Genomic DNA, 7,099 nt, shown 5'->3' with positions numbered 1-7,099 from the left:
GAACCTTGAGGCTATCTCAAGCTGATTATGTTGAGAAGGTGTTGCAACATTTCTCTATGGAGAATGCTAAAGCTGTCAGCACACCTTTACCTGGTCATTTGAAATTGACTAAGGAGATGTGTCCCAAGACACAGGAAGAGGAGGATAAGATGTCCAAGGTACCCTATGCTTCAGCTATAGGAAGCTTGATGTATGCTATGGTATGCACTAAGTCAGATATTTCACATGCAGTGGGAGTCGTTAGCAAGTATATGAGTCATCTAGGATTTGAGCATTGGAATGCTGTCAAGTGAATTCTCAGATATTTGAGAGGAACATACAATAAGTGTTTACACTTTTGGGGCTCTACTACTAATTTACAAGGCTATATTGACTCATATTTGGCTGGGGATATTGATACCAGGCAGAATACTACAGGTTATGTCTTTACTGTTGGTGGGGCAACCGTGAGCTAGGTTTCTAGGTTACAAAAGATTAATGATCTATCCACTACAGAGGTAGAGTATGTTGCTGCTACTTAGGTAGAAAAGGAGATGATATGGCTTCAGTTCTTCTTGGAAGAATTGGGCCATCCTCCAAAGGATAATTATTTTTTCACAGACAGTTAGAGTGCCATTCATCTTGCTAAGAATTCAGCTCTACATTCTATGACCAAACACATACAGTTGTGGTACAATTTCATTCGGTCAGTTTTGGAGGATGGGCAGTTAAAGCTAGAGAAGATACATACTAATGACAATCCAGCAGATATGTTGACAAAGGTTGTAACAAGGGAGAAGCTAAACTCCTCTTCAGCTTCGATTGGTCTTTTAGACTGAACATGAATAAAAGAACATTACAGTCCAGGGTGGTTTGATCCAATGGGAGCCCCATGTGGTAGTGGTATTGCTATAGGATCAGTCTCCAAGTGGGAGATTGTTGTTTAGTGTGGAGCCTGATTAGTCCCCAAGTGGGAGATTTTTAGATTGTGGTGACTGATTAGGAAAGTATTGTACATACTTCATAAATAGTGGGGTTCAGGGCATCACCCCAAAAAAACATTTTGGGCCATGGCCGACATGGTAGCTAACATATTATGGCTGACATATGGCCAACATGTTATAACCCTAAAGCAGTTTAATACTTGCATAAAAGGGCTTAGGGTTGGGTATCTTTCATTATGTTGTGATGCGAAATTGGTTCTTGCGGCAGTATTGAGCTGTAAGAGATTATGAATTGTAATCAGGTTGTAATCAATGGATTGCAATAAGATCGGACTTGCTGTTTGGTGGACGTAGCCCAGGGATTGGGTGAACCACGTTAAATCTTGGTGCTTTGTGTTCATTTCTGTGTGATCTATTATTTTCTGTTATTGGTTATATTTGCATGTAGTTTTTTATTTCTGTCTGTGGTTTATCCGAACAAAATGTTGCTTTCTAGAAAATGGAGTGCTACTATGGGAGGTAGCATGTAGTGCGACCTAACTTATGCAACTTTTCACATAGGTGATAAGGCTATTAAAGTAGACAGAGAGCCAAGGGTTAGCCATATCCTAGGTGAAGAAATTGACAAAGATGTTACTTACTTTTTAGATACTGGTGTGAATGCATTCAGAGCTAAATTGATTATTCAAGAAATCAAGAAATCGCTTGCTATTATTGAATATGAAGTTGAGTGTTGTATGGACTCACAAATATTATGGACTATGTTCTTTCTTGGGGCTAGTTCTAAAGAAGGTGTAGGGGCAAGGGTAGTTTTTGTTTCTCTAGAGAAAAACACTTTCAGATATTCTTTTACCTTGAAATTTTCATGTACTAATAACATAGTTGAGTATGAAGCCTTGTTGTTAGGGTTGAAAGCTGCTACCCATCATCAGATCAAGAAGTTACATGTCATAGGTGATTCTGAATTGATTATCTCATAGATAAAGGGAACATACGCTTCTAAGAACAAAAGGTTGAAATAGTATAGAAATGTTGTTTGGGATCAAATTGAATTTTTTGATGCATTTGCTATATCATGGAGAGATAGGACTCAAAATAAGATGGCTAACTTATTAGCAAATGTAGCAATTAAGCCCCAGGAGATATCATTTGTAGGGATATCACAACTTGAAGTTCAAAATAGGCCATTAATACCTAACAACATTGAGCATTGGAAAGTCTTTGAAGATGACAAAGACGTTGCAAATTTCTTGCTAAATGAGGATAAATACCATGGACAAGAGATGGACTGTAGTGATTTGGTTCAAACCATAAATGGGAAGGAAAAATTTTTTGGTCAAGAGGTTATACAGTTAAAAACTAATAAAGTACCTAAATGTTTGGTTGTTTTGGAGAACATGTTTGATAACCAAGATACGGTAAGGCCTAGTGCTAAAGATTGTAAACCTCAAGAGCTAGAAGAGCTAAATTTGGGTACTAATGAGGCTCCTAAGAAAGTTTATATTGGCCAAAACTTGTCAGCTAAAATTAGAAGACCTCTAATTGACCTATTGAGAAAATATAGACATGTCTTTGCTTGGTCATATGATGATTTAAAGGCTTATAGAGAAGATTTTTTTTAGCATGTCATACCTCTGAAGGATAATGTGAAACCCTTTAGGTAGAAACAGAGACCAGTTAATCCCACTCTGGCCCCTAAAATGCAAAAGGAACTAATTAATTTAAGGGATGGGGGGATAATTAAGCCTATTAGACATTCCACTTAGGTCTCTAATTTAGTACATGTCAGAAAAAATAATGGAGATATAAGACTTTGTGTAGATTTCAAAAATGTGAACATTGCCTCCCTCAAAGATAATTATGGGTTACCCAATATGGAAGCTATGTTGTAGCAGGTAACAGGGTCTAAGCTTATGTCAATGATGGATGGATTCTCAGGATATAACTAGGTCCTAGTGAAAGAAGAGGAACAATTCAAGATAGTATTTACAACTCCTTGGGGGACTTATGTATATGTGAGGATGCCTTTTGGATTGATTAATGTTGGTTCCACTTTTGAAAGAGCCATGGATGTGGATTTCCATGAGTACATAAATAAATTTATGGTTGTGTATCAAGATGACCTCGCAGCTTATTCCAAAAAGGCTGAGGACCATTGTAGGCATTTGGAATTTTTTTTTTGTCAAAGCATTGGAATATGGAGTTTCATTAAACCCTAAGAAATGTGCATTTGGGGTAATTGAAGGCAAGTTATTGGGACATATAGTATCAAAGGATGGGGTAAAGATAGACCCTGAAAGAGTAGTAGCCATTGGTAAGGTCCCTAAGCCAAAGAATGTAAAAGGAATTCAATCTTTCTTTGGGAAAGTTAATTTTCTGAGGAAATTTGTTACAAATTTTATTGAAATCAGTAGACCTATTTCTAAAATGCTTAAGAAAGGGGCTACTATCAACTGGGATGGTGAACCTTCACAGGAATTTCAAGATATTAAGACTACTATAAAGACTGCCCCAGTTCTGAGAACCCTTGATTACACTAAGCCAATGCACATATTTTCTTTTGCATCTTTTCATACTGTAGTTGTAGTTTTGTTGCAAAAGAATGAGGAGGGATATGAAAAACTCATTGCTTTCTTCAGTAACTCACTATAGCCTACTGAATTAAAATATGGGATAAATGAAAAACAAGCATATGCTTTAGTAAAGGTTGTTAAGGCTTTTAGATGCTATTTGGTAGGTGCTATTGTCATTGCATTTGTGCCTAGTGCAGATGTAAAGGATATTTTTTCTCAACAACAAGTATCAAGAAGAAGGTGTAGGTGGATCAATAGGATCCAGGAGTTCAACATTGAGATATAGATAACAAAGTTGGTAAGAGGTCAAGGTTTAGCTAAACTCATGGCTTAATCTAATTTGGATGCTAATTAGATAAATATGGCTACAGATGACCTTAGATTTGATTTATCTGACATGGATCACTATGACTGGTATGCTAATGTTATCCACTATCTACAACACATGGAAGCCCCACCTCATTTGACTAAAAATGAGAAGAGGAGCACTAAATTACAAGCTATCAAGTACATAATTATCCAAGGCAGCTTGTGGTGGAGAAATTTTGAAGGGATATTACTTAAATTTTTTGATCAAGAAAAGGCTAAAGAAGTCCTGACTAAAATGCATATTGGAGTGTGTGGGGGACATTATATGGCCAAAACTACCACACACAAAGTGATGAGAGCTAGTTTTTTTTGGCCATCCCTTTTTAAGGATGCTCAAATCATGGTTAGAAAGTGTGACTCTTGTCAAAGGTTTGTTGGAAAACTAAATTTTTTAGGTAATACTCCTTTAAAGCCAGTTGAGGTTTAAGCACTATTTCAGCAGTGGGGTATGGATTTCATAGGTGAGATCTCGCCTAAATCCAATATTGGCTATTCTTGGATTCTAGTTGCTACTGACTACTTTACAAAGTGGGTAGAAGCTATCCCTATAAGAAATGCAACAAGTTAAGTTGTCAACAACTTCTTTCTTAGTAATGTTATTTCCAAATTTGGTTGCTCATAGAGAATTGTGATAGATAATGCCATTTTCCTTATGTTTAAGGAATTTATAAAGTTTTGTGATAAATATGGAATAACTAGATCAAAATCTTCCCTATATCATCCAAAAGGGAATGGACAGGTTGAAACCACAAATAAGAGCATGTTAAAGTCATTAAGAGGACCTTGGATGATAACAAGAAGGCATGGGACTCTAAGTTGCAACTTGCAAATATGGGTTGATAGAGTGACTATAAAAAAGGCCATTGGAGTAGCCCCATTTGATCTAGTATATCGAATTCAGGCTAGGATGCCTCAGAATAACTTAGTAGGACTCTATAATTACATCTAGCTGTATGATGAAGATATTACAAATGATATGCAAGAAAGGCTAAATGAGCTTGTAGGGTTAGCAAAAACTAGAAAAGAATCATCTCTTAGGAATCAAAAGTTGATTAAAGGACAGTGAGTAAAAAGTTTGAAAATGGAGATTTAGTCCTTATGTGGAAAGCTAGAATTGAGGATATAAGGAAAACATGGGAAGATTGATCCCATATGGTCAGGTCCCTATTTAATTGAAAATGCATGGGGAGAAGATTCTTATATCATCAAGGATTTATTAGACAATATTCTGGAACTGCTAGTTCATGGACAGTTCTTGAAGAGGTATTTCTACTAAAATACTTGTTTCTTCATGAACAATAGTTTAGGGTTTCTTGTACATTTCTATAAATTCTTGATCTTTGTTTAGTTTCCTATATATAGTCTTCCTATGTTTTGTTGTTCTCCTGTGGTGGTTAGTTTGTAGGGAGCCTGGATGGTCTACTTCTCCCACAAATTTTGAGCCCTCATTTGAATCTACATAATTCAATGTCCCCAGATAGAGCCATTGTTGGTCTAATTTTTTGCATGATGAAATTTACCTATCCTAGGTACAAAAAATTAGATTGAATCCATCAGTGGTGAATAGGGTTTCTTGTTTAGTCTTCCAAATTTTGTTTGCCTTTGAAAAATCCTATTAAACCCTATGTCTCATTCCTTTTAAAAGTTTTGGCTGTGAAATCTTTTTAAACTTTTGCGAATATCCTATTTTCATTTTAATTTTTTCATGTACCCATGCGGTCTTGTTCTCTTATGTCTCTCACCATTTGATTCTGATGAGATCTATGGAAATCACTACTTCACTATGGTGAGTTGCACACTTCTTATGTATAGTAAGGTAGCAAATTCCATGAAACTAAAGAATAGTGCTGTAAAATAGAGATGTGGTAGTCAAAAAATATGTTGTGGCCAAAGTTTCAGTCATGTGCATTTTTTTAGAGTTATTAGAGTAGGAAAAGGAACCTAATAAAAAGTGGGCAAAAGAAATCAATAGAATAATGATTTTTCAGATGATTCAATACTTTTCTATTAGAAAACCTAAGCACTTGCCATTAGTGACATAGAGAATAACTGAGAAATATGTTACACGATGCCCTCCCAAACTTCCTGGTGACCATAATATTTTCCAAGTGGCATGGTGAGTAATAACTATTATTGTCAGAAGCATTTAATACGGTTGATGGTGACTTGACTTGCCTTTATTCTTCTAGTGCCAAGTTTTGTTAAGACATTGGAGGCTCACTACTTCGCTATCAAAAAATTTAGGCATCTTTCCATTAGCAACATAGTAAGCTACCATGAAATGAACACATGGTGGGACCTCAAGCAATGTGGAATGGTGACTAGGATTAAAATATAGTTTATTAACCCAGTTGTGTAGGATTTATCTCGTCATCAGTATCTTGGACCCATGCCCCATTCATAAAACAAATGAGGGATTCTGATTGTCAAATCAAACTGGGATCAATGATTCTTGCTATCTCACTATAGAAAAATGTGTGATGTTTACTCTATGAAAGATAGCAAATATAGGACCGACCACTTCTTAAGAAGTTCATGTAGTTTCCATGCCATCAGATCAAGTTGAAATCTACGATCATCGCTATCTAGCTATAAAGAGTTGCATGAAGTTTATGTATGGCGATGTAGGGAATGAGGGACCTACCATTTTTCTCTTAATGGTTGTATCAAATGTCTTCCACACGATCAAATTAGGATCAATGGTTGTTGCTAGTTCGCTATAGCAAGATGCTTGAAAGTTATGTATAACTATGTAGTGATTGGATGACACGTGTCCCTGGTCATTAGTGGGTCCAGGTTGAAATGCCAACAAGGAAGGAACTACAAAAATGGATAAATTTTATTGGTTTGACAGCCAACATGTCAAGTTGAACATGAGTCATTTTTGCCCGCATCCTTGGATCGTAGGATTTTTTGAAAATCTACGATGTAAATTTGAATGTAGAATGTGGTCCCACTCTGCATTTATGAAGCTTGAAAGCTTCACATGCAAAAGAAAATAGAGTATAATACAGAAGAGTTTCTTAGTCTCATCCCACACAAACAAAGATTTCAAGCTTTTCCCTGAGTTGAAGCCATTACTGAGAAGCTTGTGAGATAGACAAGAACATGAAGAAAATTTATAGTGTTCGCGAAGACATTGCAAAGTTATAGAGAGAAATAAGGAAAGCATCAAGTAAGTATTTACACTATAATCTTTGCAGTGTTTTAATTCTACAAATTACAATTCAAAAT

The sequence above is a fragment of the Cupressus sempervirens genome, chromosome 4, assembly GCF_028749045.1.
Source record: "Cupressus sempervirens isolate cs-2001-9-10 chromosome 4, ASM2874904v1, whole genome shotgun sequence".
Lineage (NCBI taxonomy): Eukaryota > Viridiplantae > Streptophyta > Pinopsida > Cupressales > Cupressaceae > Cupressus > Cupressus sempervirens.
This window is presented reverse-complemented; position numbering follows the sequence as displayed.